At 37.4% G+C, this 19,142-nt stretch overlaps 1 protein-coding gene and 1 pseudogene across 2 annotated transcripts in view; one reads left to right on the forward strand and one right to left on the reverse strand.

The window, feature by feature from the left end:
- Window positions 1-19,142, reverse strand: part of RSF1 (remodeling and spacing factor 1) — a 169,261-nt gene that overhangs the window by 91,021 nt on the left and 59,098 nt on the right. The gene's annotated exons all lie outside the window — the stretch shown is intronic.
- On the forward strand, window positions 16,556-16,761 carry LOC118004161 (annotated as a pseudogene).

Consider the following 19,142-nt stretch of genomic DNA (forward strand, 5'->3'; position numbering starts at 1 on the left):
GTCTATACACACACACATATAATTTTATTTATATATATATATATTTAAAATTTAAAAATAAAATTTGTCATTTTAACCATTAAGTGTACAATTCAGTAGCATTAGTTACATTCACAATGTTGTATAACCATTACCACGTTTTATTTCCAAAACTTCTTTATCACCCAAACAGAAACTCTTTAACCCAAAGCAGTAACTTCCCACTCTCTTCCCACCCTGCAGCACCTGGTAACCTATATACCTCTGTCTCTATGAATCTTCCTGTTCTAGATTGTTCATATAAGTGGAACCATCCAGTATTTGTGCTTTTGTGCCTGGCTTCTTTCAAGTTAACATATTTTCAAGGTTTATCCATGTTGTAGCAAGTATAAGAACTCCATTCCTTTTTAGGAATGAAAGATATTCCATTGTATGAATATACCACATTTTGTTTATCCATTCATCTGTTGACTGACAATTGGGTAGTTTCAACCTTTTGGCTATTATGAGTTATTCTGCAATAAACACTGGTATACAAGTATCTGAGTCTCTGTTTTCAATTCTTTTAAAGATACAGCTAGGAGTGGAACTGCTGGGTCATATGGCAATTCTATGTTTAGCTTTTTGAGGAACTGCCAAACTGTTTTCCACAGCAGCTGCACCATTTTGCATTCCCATTAGGAGCATAGGAGGGTTTCAATATCTTCAGAACCTCACCAATACTTCTTTTCTTTTTTCTTTAATAGCCATCCTATTAGGTGTAAAGTGGTATCTCATTGTGGTTTTGATTTGCATTTCCCTAATGACTAAAGATGTTGAGTACTTTTTCATGTGCTAATTTATTAATCTTGGTATATCTCTGGACAAATGTCTACTCAAATATTTTGCTCATTTTTAAATTGGGTTATCCTTTTGTTGAGTTTTAGGAGTGTCTTATATAGTCTAGATATTAAATTCTAATCATTTACATAATTTGCAAGTATGTTCTCCCATTCTGTACGTTGTCTTTGCACTTCATTATGTCCTTCAACGCACAAGTTTTAAATTTTGATCAAGTATGATTCATCTTTCTCTTGTTCACATGATTTTGGGGTCGTATCTAAGAATCTATGCCAAATCTAAGGTTATGAAGATCTATCCCTGTGTTTTATTCTAAGAGGTCTGTTTCACCTCCTTCATTTAGATTGTTGACAAGATTTTAGTTAATTTTTGCATATGGTATGAGGTAGGGTATCTTGATTTTGCAAGTTGTTAAATTTCAAAAATATATATATATTTCATACCACAGACAACAGTCAAAAAAAGGTTTTTTAAAAAAAAGATTTATGGGTGCCTGGGTGGCTCAGTTGGTTGAGCAACTGCCTTCGGCTCAGGTCATGACCCTGGAGTCCGGGGATAGAGTCCCGCGTCGGGCTCCCTGCTCAGCGGGGAGTCTGCTTCTCCCTCTGACCCTCCCCCCTCTCATGTGCTCTCTCTCTCTCTCATTCTCTCTCTCTCTCAAATAAATAAATAAAATCTTTTAAAAAATTAAAAAAAATTAAAAAAGATTTATTATTTATTTTAGAGAGAGAGAGAGAGAGAGAGAACCCAAGCAGACTCCATGCTGAGCAGGAGGCCGACGAGGGACTGAAACTCATGACCCTGAGATCACGACCTTAGCCAAAACCGAGAGTTTGATGCTCAACCGACTGTACCGTCCAGGCACCCAAGAAGTTTTTAAAATCTGACATAAATCTTACATACTCCATCCTCTCATTTTCAGCTCAAACAAGAATAGCGACAACTATATAATAGCAACACAATAATTTTTAATGGTAGGAACATTTTATACTTAGGAAAATATAAGATTTTATTTTTACTTCCTAGGTTTATCTGCTGAGTTAAAGCAATGAGAAATAACTTTATGATTTTTATATAACTTCTTTGAAAACATTAATATTCGAGTTATAGGAATGTTTACTAGATAAATAACTGTGCTATGAAGGAGCAGTACTTCTAAGTATATAACTGACAGGTGTGCACACTTGGAAAAGAAAACATCTGAAGAAGAGAAGCGGGTTCCTGAAGTCTACTCAAGGGCACACCTGTCACAAGAGGTTTCCCAGCCATAAGTAAGGTAATTCAGCTTGTTGCTCTATGGGAAGGCCTTCAGGTATATTATTATCATAAAACATTCATTGGACCACCTGAAGTCACATAGGAGTTCAGTAGAAAACCAAAGAAAATAAAACCCAGTACTTCTATATCCACAAGTATAGATAATTTGGCCCAAGTTGCTGTTAGTTTCCAAAGGACACCAGCCACAGCAAAGAAAAAAAGTTCCCTAAAATCACTGTTATTTCTCTAATTCATTATTTTTTTTTATATTTTTGTTAAAATTTTATTTATTTATTTGACAAAGAGAGACACAGCGAGAGAGGGGACACAAGCAGGGGGAGTGGGAGAGGGTGAAGCAGGCTTTCCGCGGAGCAGGGAGCCCGATGCGGGGCTCGATCCCAGGACCCTGGGATCATGATCTGAGCCGAAGGCGACGCTTAACGACTGAGCCACCCAGGCGCCCCTCTAATTCATTATTATTATTATTTAAATAACATTTGCTAGTTTCCAACTATTTGACAAGGCAATATGCTGAGAATATTCACATATACTTTCATGAGAAAACAGAGGGTTCAAAAGAAGTAACTTATACACATAGTAATTAGTAGAGTTCCTATTTTTCCCCATTACATATCTAGGTCTTGCTACATCACCACATGCAATTCAGTTATGAGCATAAATTATGGCTGCTCACACCTTACCACAGAGTAAACAGTACTCTTTAGGGAACATTTTACAAAGTTAAAAGTATGTGGAAATATTTTCCAGTATGTGAAATATTTTCTGTTACGTATTCATGCTGTGGCATGAGATAAACTTGTGTTCAATCCTTGCTTCAGCATCTACTCTCTACGTGACCTTGGGATTAGTTTAATTTGCCATGATATGGGGTGTGTTTTGAACTAAATAATGTATGTAAAATAGCATAAGACCTAGTATATAGTAAGCTCTCAAATATTAGCCCTTAGCATTATTACTAAAACCTAAGTTTTGGAGAAATTGAAACACTCATAAATTTGCTGGTGGGAAGGTAAAATGGTACAGCAGCTATAAAAAAAGTCTGGTAGTTCCTCAAAAAACTAAACATAAAATTACCATATGATCCATCAATTACACTCTTAGGTATATAGACAGGAGAAATGAAAATACATGGTCACACAAAAACTGGTACATTACTGTTTACAGAATTATTCTTAATAGCCAAAAAGGGAAAAAATTCCACATGATCATTAACTGATGATGGATTAATACAGTATGGTATTATCCATACAATGGTATACTATTTGGCAATAAAAAGAAATTAAATACTGATGCATGTTCCAATATGGATAAACCTTGAAATCACTATGCTAAATGAAAGAAGTCAGACACAAAAGGCCGTATAATTTTTATGATTCTCATTTACAAGAAATGTCCAGAATAGGCAAATCCAGAGACAGAAGTACATTATTGGTTGCCAGAGGACTGGGAGAGGGGGTTGTGATTGGGACTGTTGTTAATGGGCATGGAGATTATTTTAAGCGTAACGGAAATGTTCTGGAACTAGACAGTGGTTGTAGTTGCACAACATAGTGCATATACTAAAACCAATGAATTTACTTTAATACTACAAATGTTATGTTCTAAGAATTGCACCTCAATAAAAAAGAAAACACCAATTAACATATTAACAAGGCAAATAAAAATTAAAGATAACAACCTTAGTTTAGTTTTGAAAAATAAATATAGCCGTAGAGAAATATCTAATGCTTAAAAATGCTAAATGCCTTGCTAACAATAGACAACAATCATCCCTAGGGAGTAAAAACAATGGGTCTTTTTGAAGTTGCCATTTCGATTAAGGCCATCTACTACCAAGTTTATTCACTTTCAAAATATTTCTAAACCTGTTTCTAAGGAACCAAAGGACAGAGCCCTTGTCTTCCGTTTACTTTTGAGGGATAAATGAATGAGGTACGGTTCTGATGAGGGGGAAACACCCCAAATGAGACATATTAGGTTCTTTTCTACTCAATGTCATTATCTCTCAAGTATTTTTTTTTAAAGATTTTATTTATTTATTTGAGAGAGAGAATGAGATAGAGAGAGCATGAGAGTGGGGAGGGTCAGAGGGAGAAGCAGACTCCCCGCTGAGCAGGGAGCCCGATGCGGGACTCGATCCCGGGACTCCAGGATCATGACCTGAGCCGAAGGCAGTCGCTTAACCAACTGAGCCACCCAGGCGCCCCTATCTCTCAAGTATTAAGCCCCAGAAAAAACTGCTTATTCTAAGAAACATATTTATTTTTATATTTAACTTTTCATAAAATCAAGAACCTTTTAAGATCAATGATTACATTCAACATAATAGCATTTCTTTTTTCTTTGAAAAACCATCTCTAAATCATTAGTGTGGCATGCATTGAGGAAATCACAGAAATCAAAGAAAAACAGCAATAAATTGCCACTGTCTCTTAGAAATTATTCTGAGGCTAAAGGAAATCAACTGTGATTTCATTTAAAGGATAATTTCTTAAACCTTGGCTTTCCCATTACTTTTCAAGGCTGTTATATGGCTGCCTTCAGGCAGGTGGCAGGGCAGCAGGAAAGCCAAAGCACAGGTACTGAATATGCTGAAGGAAGGTATCTGTTTATTAACATGTTGATATTCATGATCCATGGCTAAGGTGTATAAAATTGCTCATGTGGTATCTAAAGTCATTAACAACAACAGGAAATAGAGGAGTTTCATGGAAGCATTGAGAGTTCACTTGCAGAGAAATTTCTTTGTGACTCACCAAGTTAAAAAGGAATGTGAAGCTCAATAAGGCCAAGGCCTATTCAACTAAGCAAGGAGTTAACAGATCCTAGCAGAACTCCTAGTTTCAATTTCCACTCATTGGATTTCTTTATTTTTAGGAGGGTGATTCCACTTAAAAGTAAAAAGGCACCAGCTAGATTTTCGAGTTCCCTTACACTCTAGATGATACTGGAGAATATATGCCAGCAAGTGTAGGATATGGCAATACAATGAATGCTCTTGGTTGCACTGTGTCGCTAGATACCTCTCTGTTTCCCTCTCTATCAGTTACCAAGACTTATTGATTCTGCTTTCCAAATAGCTCTCACATCCACCCTCTTCCTTCCATCCTTACTGCCGAAACCTTAACTCAGGTCTCTTCCTTGCTCAGTTGGATTATCACAATAGCTTCCTTTCACATGATCCCTGGACTTCCCCTCACTACCATTCTCTCTAGGTACTTTATATTACAGTGAGCTAAGCTATTGGTAATTTCCTAACAAATTTCTGCTCATTCTACAGGTCTTACTTAGTCCAATTGTTTTAGGGAGACGCTAACAAAAGATAACAAACAGATGCCAATGCTGAATGATTTGTAGTAGCAGTGCAGTCTACTAAGACAAGGCTTAGCAGAAGCCAGATACGTGCTCTGGACTTAAACAGAATTTTACATTAATTATATTCTACGACTTCAAAAGGAAAAGAAACAGGTCTCCATTATAGATTATGCACAATGATGCCACTAAGAGAAAGATAAAAGATCAGGAGTCTCATAACAGGGAAGGTAAAAATTCCATCAGAAAACTACCTAATACAGCTAAAGAGTACAACAAAGAAGCAAATACAGAGTTGAGCTTATCAGCAGACAACTGAAAGAAAACTGAAACTAAGTGATTATTTAAATCATCTAAAATTGATGCATGAAAGATGAAAAAAAGCACTCAAAAGATGCTTACAACCTACAAAAAAAGACAAATAGGAGGGACAATATTAGTGGTATTTTGAAGCACTAGATTCACTAAGTCCTGGGTTTGAATGCTGGCTCTGCCACTTCTGGCAATGTGAGACCAAACATGGTATTTCATGTCTCAAAATCAATTTCTTTGTGCATAAAAGAAAGTATCTATTTCAAAGGTGAGTATTAAACACAGTGCCTGGTACACAGTGAACATTCATTATAAAAACCGTATGATAGGGGCGTCTGGGTGGCTCAGTCGGTTAAGTATTCAACTTTTGACTTTTGGCTCAGGTCATGATCTCAGGGTAGTGAGATCGAGTCCCACATCGGGCTCTGCACTCAGCACAGAGTCTGCTTGTCCCTCTCCCTCTGTTCCTCCCCTACTTGTGTTCTCTCTCACTCTCTCTCTAAAATAAATAAATAAAATCTTGGGGCACCTGGGTGGCTCAGTCGTTAAGCGTCTGCCTTCGGCTCAGGTCATAATCCCAGGGTCCTGGGATCCAGCCCCACATCCGGCTCCCTGTTCGGCGGGAAGCCTGTTTTTCCCTCTCCCACACTCCCTGCTTGTGTTCCCTCTCTCGCTCCCTCTCTGTCAAATAAAAAAGATCTTTAAAAATAAATAAATAAAATAAAATCTTAAAAAAAAAAGACATATGATCGTTTCTATAATGGAGTTACATATAAATCTATGAAAGAAAATCTTCCTAGGAGAAGATCTTAAGGAGAAAGTAGTACTTGAGCTGAGATAGAAAGGATAAATTAAGTATGCCTGGAAAACAAGTTAGTAGGAAGGCATTCCAGGCAGAAGATACAGTATATGCAAAAACTCTGAGGAATGAGAAAGACAGAAGGTTCTGTGAATGGTATAGAACAGGAGCCAGATAATAGGGTGCACAGGAGAGAATGACATTAGATATGGCCGAAGAGAAGTGGCTAAACCATTAAGAGCGCTGAATACTATGACAGAATTCAGATTTCTGAGTGAATGGGAACCACTAAATCATTCTGGAAGTGATATAACAGTCACTTTTAAATCTTTGTGTTTAAAAGGTCATTCTTGTAGCAGTGAGGAGAAGGCAGTGAAAAGGTACAAGACTAAAAGCCAGGAGGCTAATTAGTAGAAGATGACGTTTCAGGTAAGAAATGATGAAGGCCTACCTGAATTAGGCCATGGCAATAAGGATGAACAGAAGACAAATCTGAGAAATAAACAGGAAGAAAAGCCAACAGAACCTGGCTATTGTATGGGTGTGGGTGGACAAGAAGGGCTTTGGGCCGATGCCCAAATCATGGCTTGGACTCAGAATGTTGGTAACATGAACACATCATGGATTCAGTATGTACAAGAGGTGTGAGGAGGAAGAGAATGAATCTGACTTTTGATATGCTGAGTTTGATTTGTTTAGGTGACACCAGTTCAATAGCCAGTAAGTTGGATATAAATGGAGATGTTTGTAATTTTGTATAAAGCCTGAGCTAGAGCTCAGGGAAGTCAGTTTATAAAACTTTTTCTAGTAATAAACTGTCAAGGAAACTTACTGATGAGACATCACACAAATATATTTGTTCAGTCATTCAGTATGCTTGGAGCTAGGTAAATGACAGTCAAAAAGGTGCACAGAGTTCTTATCTGCTTATGAACCAGCCAACAACTAGTATAAGAGATCATAAAAAACAAAGTAGTTCTGCAGCAGGTACAGATGTGTTTCTTGCTCATTCGTGTCGTTCTTATCTACCCAACTGCTAACCACCATGTGACTTTCTGGTATTTTAATTTCATAAAGGATAGATCTAAGAGAAATAGAGATACAGATGGTTGATGTGCCTTCCAGATTAGATATTCAATTTTTTCTGCAAGGGCTGATGGTAAATATTTTAGGCTTTGCATACAGTCTCTATTAAACAAACTACTCAATTTGGCACTGTAGCATGACAGCAGTCATAGATCATATGTAAACAAACAGATGTGGCTGTGTTCCAATACAACTTTATTTACAAAAACAGGCAGTGAGCTGTAGTTTGCCAACTTCTCTGGATTATCAACAGTACTCTTAATAATGCAGACAGAAGAATGCCTAAGAAGAAAATCCCTAATACAGCTTTTGGCCACGGTAAAACTTGTACTTAGATCTTCAAATTCTATTGTTAGAAAAACTATACTAGGGGTACCTGAGCGGCTCAGTGGGTTAAGCATCTGCCTTTGGCTCAGGTCATGATCTCAAGGTCCTGGGATCAAGCCCGCATCAGGCTCTGTGCTCAGCGGGGAGTCTGCTTCTCCCTCCCCCTCTTTGTTCAAGCTCGCACGCGCGCTCTCTCTCTCTCAAATAAATAAAATCTTTTTTCTTTAAAAGAAAAGCTATACTACAACTAATAACTTTATATAAATATAAATAAAGTTATTGTCAAATATTTACCAATTATACCCAACATCCATACCATGTCTGGTATCATATAAAATGTCCACTCCTGGTGATTCAGATAAGAAAATAATTATAATGTTCCTTTCTAAAATAACTTAAGGATTTATTTCTCATTGCCATAAACAGAACTTTACTGTTTTTCAGGATATAAAATCAGAAAGACCAGGCTGGGTAACTTGGTTTTGTGTCCTCTGCAAGGTTATTTAACCTCAATTCATTTATTCTTTCAAAAAATAATTATTAAACCCCTATGTGCCAAGCACTGTGGTAGGCATGATGTATATCAAAGGTCAGCAAACTTTTTCTGAAAATAGCCAGATAAAATATTTAGGCTTTGTGGGCCAAGAGCCTAAATCAAGTATATTTACAAAGGTACTTACGTATTAATAGAGAAAGCACGTCTACAATTTTTCCTGATAAAATTTAAAATATAATAGCAATTATATTAAATATGATATACTATGTCATATCTCATGTTATATACTATGCATAATATATAATAATAATTGAGTTCAACTTTTTTGTAATACAGATGTATTAATAAGAAGGATGGAATTATTTCGGGGGAGGTGGATAACTGTGCTTAACTGGAATTCAAAGTATTCTCTTTCAATAAACTGATTATAAATGTTCTTTGTGAAAAAGCATTATTGGCTCATGAGTCTTACACAAACAGGCAGGGGTGCCTAGGTGGCTCAGTTGGTTGAGCATCCAAATCTTGGTTTCAGCTCAGGTCACAGTCTCAGGGTTGTGAGATCAAGCCCTGTGTTCCAGGCTCACCATGGAGTCTGCTTGAGATTCTCTCCCTCTCCCTGGGACACCTTCTCCCTGCTCACTTTCTCTCTCAGATAGATAGATATGCAAAAATAGGCCGCAGGACATAATTTGAGGACTTTTTGATGTACATAACAGTGTTTAGGGCAGGTAGGGTCTAGTTCTCATGAATTCTGGTGAGGGAAAGAAATTTTTATAGAGGCAAATACAATTTCCTCATCTGCAAAATGGGAATAGCAATATATGGATCTACTCTGTAAGGGTTGGGTGAGAATTCACATACACACAAAGGTGCTTTCTCCTCTCCTTGAAGTAATCAGGAGAATAACAATGTAAAGTAGCCAACCAACAGAACACAGCTTTGATTCCCTATAATCATTAGGAAAAAGATGCCTCCATGCCGAGCACATCTTGATTTGTCTTCCTGTTTCACATGAAGTCATCTATTTTTACCTTCAGAATTTAATTAATAACCTACCATCCCAGGAAATACTTCTACAGTTTTTGTGGTATGGTAGCTTCAATTTACTAAATTACCATAATAGTATCTTTTATAGACCTTAAAAAGTAGGCGACAAATGTAAGCTTCAACATTATCTTAGATACTTTATTATCTGCAATAATACTTTTACTCTTGAAGCCAATATATCAGACACTATGAGGAGTGCATTTCACACATAATTTCATTAAATTCTCACAATTCTGCAAGATAAACGGTAGTTTCTCAGTTCTGTAAGATCGCATTTTCCCAGTTTTACAGATGAATCAATCTTCGTTCAGACAAGTGAGATAGTTTCCTGAGATCAACAGTACTAACAATGCAGCCCAGATTTTCTAACACCAAAATTCTCTTTCCAGCTAACTTTTCTGATTTAGTATCAAATTTAGTAAATTTGTTTAATGTTTAGCATCAAGTTAGGTTTAAAGTAAATAACTAAGTGTACTAATATGAGACTTTCATGATTCTATTTACGGGTTGTACAGAAAAGAGCATTTTTATAAAAATTTGAAAGAGGCAAAATACTTCTGTAAGCAATTTTTGGAAACTTCTAATCCTTGTTGAGTTTTCTCATCAGATTATAAATCCCTCATTAATATAATCAATCTGTATTGGTTTTCTACTGCTATATAATAAAACACAAATTTAGCATCTTTAAAAAAAAGCCCCCATTTATTATCTCCCAATTTCTGCACGTCAGAAGTCCTGTACAGCCTGGTTTGACCTGGATCCTCCGTTTATGGTCTCATAAAACTGATATTAAGCTCCTTTTTGGTAGCTCTGAGCAAAAACCCATTTCCAAACTCATTCAGATCACTGGCAAATTTCATATCCTTCTCATGCTTTCCATGCAACCCTCTACATTCTTCAAGAAGGGTAAATGTGCTGAGTCCTTCTCATGCTTTGAGTATTTCTGCCTTCTGCCTGCCTCTTCTCCTCTTAAAGGCTCATGTAATTTACACTGGGCCCATTTGGATAATCCAGGATAATCACCCTAATTTAAGGTCAACTGATTAATAAATTTAATTACTTCCATAAAGCCCCTCTTGCCATGTAACATACTCATATTCAATATAACACCAAGAGTAAAGGCACAAGGGTCAAACTTTTGCCTACTATACAACCTGTATCTGCTGTTCTAATTGCCTTCCATCAAAATTACTGAGTGGACTATTTCTCTAAGTATGCTTTCATGCTGAACATTTCCTACCTTATGACTTTTGGCTACTTGTATCTTTCAATTATTTTCCTAAGCATTACTGGTCAGAAGGAAGGGAGGAGATCAGTGCTTTTCTATTTTTTACCAGTCATAATCTTTACCACAAATACTGAAAAGATGAGAAAATTTTAAATATATTTGCATACCCCAAAACTACTTTATTCTAGATAGCACACTGCACTTAAAGCATTTACATTCTGCCTGCCATTATATTTATCTGTGTACCTACTTTGCTTTTCTGCCTTTACTGAACTCCAGACTCAAGAACATCATGTCTTATACATCCCCTTTGTGCCCTACTAAGTCCCTTATGGAGTAGGCCATCAAAAAATCTTTACTGAATAGACAGATGAAAATGGGCTAGCATTAGCAGCTGTGGGTTCTTAGCTAACTACATTTATGATTATATTCTGTGTTTACATGAATTATTTTAAGGCCTCTTCCAGCTTTTCTATTAGATTATTCTGCTCCATCTGCTACTGAGCAGTGTTTCAGGGGTCAGAGAAGAGAGCCAGCAAAAGAAAGTAAGAAAGCACAACTGGAGACGGAAAGAAACCAAGCAAAACTGAGAGAGATTTAAAAACATTCAACTCTGTGAAAGAATGATAAAAATAGGCTTGGTAAAAAAGAACTGAAGAATGTCCACTGGATGTTACAACAAGGCAAGCCTTCTTCTGACAACGTGTTTTTGGTAGCACAGAAACCGCCGGGGAAGAATCAGTGGGAAGTAAAAAAATGAATATGGCATATGTGGGCAATTATGGGGAAGCTTGACTATAATACAACGAACTTATATTTTTGGTTCAGTATTACTATTTTCAAATAAAATGTTAGTCAAAAGTTTTCAAATGGATATTCTCTAAGTTTGGATTTCGAAGAACAGTATGGAAGTAGATGTTGGAATCATGACAACCACCATGATGGTGTGGAATTTCACATTACGTTAAAATCTAAGTTATCCCTTGAACTGGAACAGTAAGGGGGAAATTACAGCACAGTCTTTCCTTCTAACATTTTTATTTTGGAGCCAACCAAATAACAAAACCTAGGTAATGACATGAGTAAGTAAATACGGTCATTTTTCCTGCTAAGGGAGTTTAAACATACATTCCAAAATAAAATAGTTTATTTACTTGAGAAATGCAAGCAAATTACTGGTGAAACTGACAATTTGCATTTCCATAAATTTTGCTTTTCAAAGTGCTTTCACAACTATCATTACTACCTGATAATCCCCCAAACTGGGACTTGGGGCTTTCTTCTTTCTCAATATTCTTTCATGTTTGTTTGCTTGTTTTTGTTTTCTTTTTTAATTTAGGTAATATCGACACCCCACATGGTGCTCGAACTCCTGACCCCAATATTATTTTATGTTCTAATTGGAAATTAGTCACAGAAATACTAAATTAATTTATCCAGGATCAAAAATTTAACAGCAAAGCTAGAACTCTTGATTTTTTTAAAAAAAAGATTTTATCTATTTATTTTAAAGAGGGAGAGAGAGAGTGTGTGTGCATGGGGGCGAGGGGGTGGGTAGAGGGAGAAGAGAAGCCCAAGCAGACTCCACACTGAGCACGGTGCCCCATGCCAGGCTCGATCCCAGGACCCCGAAATCACAACCGGAGCTGAAACCAAGAGTCAGATGCCAAATCAACAGTGCCACCTAGGTGCTCCTAGAACCCCTGATTCTTAATCCAACACTTTTTAGCCTCAATCAAGAAGTTACTACAATTTTAGAGTCTACAATAATTTACAAAAACATACTATAATATAATCAAAGCTTTAATGACCCCGGCAAATCCTTATGCAAAGGGTAATACCTAACATGCGCACATCATTTAAGATTCTACAAAACAATATTACTAACAAATTAAGAAAGATCTGGAACCCCAGGAAAGATAGATTGTAAGGATGATCCTCATTTCACAAAACAAATGTGCTCCTGGGAAAGTTACATGTGAACGCAATTTTAATCAATTCTTATGTTGAAGGAACTATGTAATTTATGAGAGCAGTTGTTTTCAACTCCCCTTCCATTTTTATTGAGCAGCACAACCACTTCCAAGAAGATATTTCGTAAGATGTTATAAAATGAACTGTGTCCCCTCAAAATTCGTATGTTGAAGCCCTAACCCCCAATTTGTCTGTATTTGGAGATAAGGCCTTTAAGGAGATAATTAACATTAAACAAGGTTATAGGAGTGGGGCTCTATAAGACTGGTGTCTTTGAGACCAGAGACCCCAAGCCCCTTCCCTGCAGTGAACACACAGAGGAAATGCCAGGTGAGGGCACAGTGATGACAAGGACTAGCATAAAAGTAGAAAGAGAGCACTCACCAAATTTGCCAACACCTTAATCTTGGAATTCTAGCCTGAAGAACTGTGAGAAAATATATTTCTGTTGTTTAAGCCACATAGGCTGTGGTATTTTGTTATGGTAGTCCCAGCAGACCAATAATACGTGAGGGTTTCAGAAGCATTTCTGGGGAAACCTTAGGGCTTCATGAAAAACAATTTGAAAACCACTGTGCTAAAGAAATTTCTTATACTGCAAATAACCACAATCTAATTAATGTTTTATGTGCATTTAACACATAATTCTCAAAGCAAACTAAGATTAAAAGCATCTGTATATTTGTTCCATAATCACAAAGCGGAACTTATTTGTATGCTGAAACTAAATTTTAAATGTCAAATCATGGGGTGCTTGGGGGGCTCAGTCAGTTTAGCAGCCAACTCTTGGATTCGGCTCAGGTCATGACCTCGGGGTCACGGGATGAGCCCGCATTGGGCTCTATGCGGGGTCTGCTGAAGATTCTCTCCCTCCGTCCTGCTCCTCCCCCCAGCTCATTCGTACACGTATGCGTGCTCTCTCTCTAGAATAAATAAAATCTTTAAATGTCAAATCATAGCAACTATGATAAAAATCCAAGTCAATAAATCAATGGTTAAAACAAATTAATGTAATTGATGATCAATAAGACACTGATGTTTGTCATATAGTCTATAAAAGCTAATTGCATAGGGTTGCGAAGTAAAACGAATTGGCTTTTAGTTTTACGCAACATGAAAAAGTGTTTTACAAATTAAAAGACTATATATAGGGCGCCTGGGTGGCTCAGTCGTTAAGCATCTGCCTTCGGCTCAGGTCATGATCCCAGGGTCCTGGGATTGAGTCCCACATCGGCTCCCTGCTCAGCGGGAAGCCTGCTTCTCCCTCTTCCACTCCCCCTGCTTGTGTTCCTGCTCTCGCTATATCTCTCTCTGTCAAATAAATAAATAAATAAAATCTTTAATAAAAAAAAAAAGACTATATATATGTTCACTATTATAATTGAAATCTGGCATATTTGCTAGAAAATAATGATAAAATGGGGACAGATTTTAAATTTCATGAAAAGTTCTACCCAAATTAAGTTAGCAAATATATGAAAGGAAATAATGAACCACAAAAGCATTAATTCTGAGTGGTAGGGATATGGACATTATAATATTCTTGTTTTTTATCTATGCACTTTACATTTTTTTAAATATTAAAAATAAAAAGATGCTGTGGGAAACTTTTTTCCCAACCTCATTTCCTTAGAAATACCACAAGGTCCTCCAAATTGAGGAAATCCCAGAGCCATGTCTGATTCTCAAGTAACTATAACTCAGTCCAAGGAGGCATATGAAACATAATTTTAAGCAGCGTAGTATCAGTCAACCTTAGCCTTTCTAACCTAGACCTTTGAACCACCTAAATTAGATCAATGGGATTCTTCAGAATAAATATTTTTAAATTCTGCTGGCATCAAAGAAAACTTAAAGTATATATGAAATTACTCTTAGAAAAATCTAAAATAATAGGCACTGAAAACTGATATCTGATAAAAATGCATTTTTGAACATGTTTGGCACCTACCATTAGTATTAGATGGCAAAACACTGAAAAACATGCATACCTCTTGAACCTCACAGAACGTGAATCTTAGTGCAGGGGTGAATGGAATGGAAGCAAGGGGGCTACATGCAAGAAGATAAATGGACAATTACAAAACAAACAGTGTATACTATTTCACATACTCTAGCCAGGTACTATATGGCCCACAAAGAAATGACATATGGAGGATAACCACAAAATACTAAGGAAACACTGAGTAAGACTCATACATACACAGGGCTTTCTGTAAGGTAAATGTTCACTCATTCATCCATTTACTGACTTAACAAATACTTACTAAGCAACAGTTAAGTGCGAGGCACTAGTTTAGATATTAAAAATGTAATAGAAAATGATAAAATTCTTGCCCTCACAGAGTTTTAATTCTACTGGAGAAAGACTTAAAAACGTAAAACTGATGATTTTAGAGAGTAATTAACTTCCAGGAAGGAAATAAAACAAGGTGATATATTAAGAGAGTGGTAGAACACTCAAGGGCAAAGCCTACTTCAAATAGTCATACAAAGGACCAAAGAGCCAGAAATAGCATGACCATTCTAGAAACCAAAAATAGTCTGTAAGGCAAAATATAGTACATACTGATGAGATCAATATAGAGAATAGCAAAAAAAGAACCCAGAGGAGAAAGTGGAGCCATCACATCAAGAACTCTATTGCTATGTTAAGAAATTATTTTCTATTCAGAAGACAACAAGGACTCCTACATTAAGGAATTAAAGCAAAGGAGAAAGATCACTCTGATTTTCACTTTATCACTGTAATTGTGATAAGTGGACTAGACACAGGGAAACCAGCCTGGAGTTTCCTATAATAATCCAAGTAAGAGAAAATGGCATCAACTAGGGCAGAGACAGCAAGGGTTGCATAGACTGAACTGAAAAAGATCAAGAAGGCTAAATCAGGATGGGGTAACCAGGTGATGGGCATTGGAGAGAACATGTGTTGTAATGAGCACTGGGTATTATATAAGAGTGATGAATCGGGAGACCTGTACCCCTGAAACAAACACATTGTTAATTAATTGAATTTAAATAAAAAAAAAAAAAATTAGGGGCGCCTGGTGGCTCAGATGGTTAAGCGCCTGCCTTTGGCTCAGGTCACGATCTCAGGTTCCTGGGATCGAGCCCCCCGCATCAGGCTCCCTGCTCAGCGGGAAGCCTGCTTCTCCTTCTCCCTCTACTGCTCCCCCTGCTTGTACTCTCTCACACTCTCTGTCAAATAAATAAATAAAATCTTTAAAAAAAAAATTTTTTTTTTTAAAAAAGAAGGCTAAATCAATCAGGACTTGGTAATATTCTAAACGTGAAGGACAAAAACAAACAAACAAAAAAACCCACCCAGAATGACCATCAGGTTTGTTTAAATGACTGAAAAGACAATGGTACCATCTACCAAGCCAAGGAACAATAAAACCCTAGGTTACAAAAAACTACAGTTGACCCCTGAACAATGCAGGCATTAGACATTCCAATCCTGTGCACATTTAAAAATCTGCATATAACTTTTGACTCCCCCAAATCTTAAATACTAACAGCCCACTACTGACCAGAAGCTTTACCTAAAACATGAAAAGTCGATTAACACATATTTATATTACATTTAGAGATAAGAAAATGTTACAAAAATCATAAGGAAGTGAAGATATACTTACAGTACTATATTGTATTTATTTTAAAAATTCTGCATGTAAGTGGACAGGTGTACAAACCCACATTTTAAGGGTCAACTATATTACAAATTTAACACCAAATCTACCCAAGTTCTGGTTTTCTATTACTAACTTGAATACATTGCTAAGAATAAGTATTTCTCTTTGGGTCTTAATATCTTCATCTGTTGCCATTCTGACTTCCTCACTTGGGCTCCTACTGGCCACTGTCTGAAGTCATGTCTGTGCTGACGCCCCTGCTGCTGAGAGGCCTGACAGGCCTAAACCGGCAGCTCCTGGTGCTGTGGGCCCAGATGGATTCCAAACCACCACGGGAGCAGCTGGGGGCCATGGATGTCACCACTGGGCTCACCTCCTGCTTCCTTTCTTCTTGTCATCAGGCTGGGTCCTGTCACATCTGGAGACCTACAAGAAGCGGGAGTGAAAGGGGCTGTGCTGTCCCTTACCCTGTGATCTGACCACCCCTGGCCTGTCCTGATCATGTCTGCTACACTCCTGGCCGGCCTTCCCTGGATCATGTCTTTCAATTACAGTGACCTCTTCTGCAATCATGACCTCTCCATTTCTCCTCTGTGACATCCTGGGACCAAATATATTGGCCCTGCTCAGTAAGGGCCCCCTTATAACAATATAGTCTAGTTAAACCTTGAAAAAAATATATCTTTATCTGTTAAATCAAGAGCTCTGAAAGTAAGAAGTCAGGATTTAGTTTGGAAAATGAGGAGTCAAGGATGATACTTAGATTTCTGGTTTGGGTAAGCAGATGGGGGTGTTGGTGCTCTTTAACCAAAGGTATTAGTCAGGGTAGTCTAGGTTATCCTGCAGTAAAAATAACCATAAATCTCAACCATTCACAACAGTGGTTGGCAAACTATGGCCCATAGACTGAATGCTTGTTTTTGTAAATGAAGTTTTATTATAATACAGCCATATCCATTCATTTAGGAATTGTCTGTAGCTTTGATGGAGACTATAAAGAACAAAAGTCTAAAAGATCTAGTATCTGACCCTTTAAGAAATACTGTGCTGATCCCTCAGTTACAGCAACAAAAGTTTATTTCTGGCCTACACTATATGTTGATGACAGGTTAGCAGTGGCTTTGTAACCTATCATTTTCACCCCAAAATGGGCAGCAATGACTTAAAAAAAAATTCTGCATACAAATCATCATAGCAAAGGGAATAGAGAACATGGAGAATATCTACTGCTCTTAAAGCTTCTGCTGGGGGTTTGGGGGAAAGAAGCTTCTGCTCAAAAGTGTAACATTATCACTTTTCCTTGCATTTCATGGGAATAAAAACAAGTCACATGTCCATGCCTGAATTCACTACCAGGGGGATATATACTCTTCCCAAAGGGAGGAAAACCAAATCTTGTTTAGTTGTCCCAAACAAATCTGCTCCCTCTGACCCATTTTCCAGAGTTTACGACGCTAAGGAAGGGTTGATATTCTCTAACCTACTTTACAAATAGGTATGATTATGTGACTGTGCTCTTCCTAAAAGAACAACAGAAGTGAAGTATGCAAATTCTGCCTCACTTCTTAAAAGAAAATTGTTTGGGGGCGCCTGGGTGGCTCAGTCATTAAGCGTCTGCCTTCGGCTCAGGTCATGATCCCAGGGTCCTGGGATGGAGCCCCACATCGGGCTCCCTGCTAGGCGGGAAGCCTGCTTCTCCCTCTCCTACTCCCCCTGCTTGTGTTCCCTCTCTCGCTGTGTCTCTCTCTGTCAAATAAATAAATAAAATCTTTAAAAAAGAAAATTGTTTGCCCTATACTTTCTTTCCCCTTCCTGCAGCTTGAAGCACATTCTACAACAAAGAAAAGTAAAATACCCTATGGTGGAACAATAAAATGTGAAGAATCTGGATCTCTGAATAACCTCATTAAACACAGTTGTTCCAGGGGTAGTAAAGTCAGATTGTTTAATAGAGACAAATAAATTTATTGCCTATTTAACCAATTATATTTTGGAGTCTCTTTCTTACAGCAGTTTAGTCTCTACCTAATGTTGATTCATTAGCATTTTTTTCAAAGCAGATGTTCAATATGTAGTTGAGTATACTTAGCCTTTGAACTAAGATTCAGGATGAAAATATAAGTCATTAAAACATGGGGTTTTAAAGTCATGGGAATAGACAAGAATACCCAATGAGAATATATAAAATGATACTAGAGGAAGGTCTAGAACAGACCTCTATAGTATAAAAACTTTCAAGAGCTTAGACAAAAAGAAAGATCTGGGAAAGGAGACTAATAGGGGTAAAAAGGAAAATCAGGAAACTACTGTAGGAAAGCAGCTAAAAGAAAAGAGTGTCATGAGGAAAGATCAGAGAAATTAAAAAGATGTGGAATAAAAAGTATCACCTTTTATGGATTTACTTCCCATCATTGCCCTCCACCCCCAGCTTTGGTTATGAGCCAAATCCAGTAACTTTATGCTAACAAAGAGAATATGGCAAAAGTGATAGTACGCTGTGGCTAAGATTTGGTTACAAAAAGATCATGACTTTTGTCTTCGGCCCTCTCTCTCACCCACTGGCTCTGGTGCAATGTGGTAAGCAGCCCCCATGGAGAAGCAATGCCCTATGTAACTGCCAATGCTCTGAGGTGCCCTGTGGACAAACCATGACAAGAAACCGAATACTGTCAATAGCCATGTTATTGAAATCAGAAGGGATTCTCCTCCAGTTCTGCCTTCACGTGAGACTGCATGCCAGGCTACCAGCTTGACTGCAGCCTAATGAGAAACTCTGAGCCAGAGGTATCCCGGTAGGTCCCATTCAAATTCCTAACACACAGAAAT

Source organism: Mirounga leonina, unplaced genomic scaffold, assembly GCF_011800145.1.
Source record: "Mirounga leonina isolate KUSES-001 unplaced genomic scaffold, KU_Mleo_1.0 Mir_92, whole genome shotgun sequence".
Classification (NCBI taxonomy): domain Eukaryota; kingdom Metazoa; phylum Chordata; class Mammalia; order Carnivora; family Phocidae; genus Mirounga; species Mirounga leonina.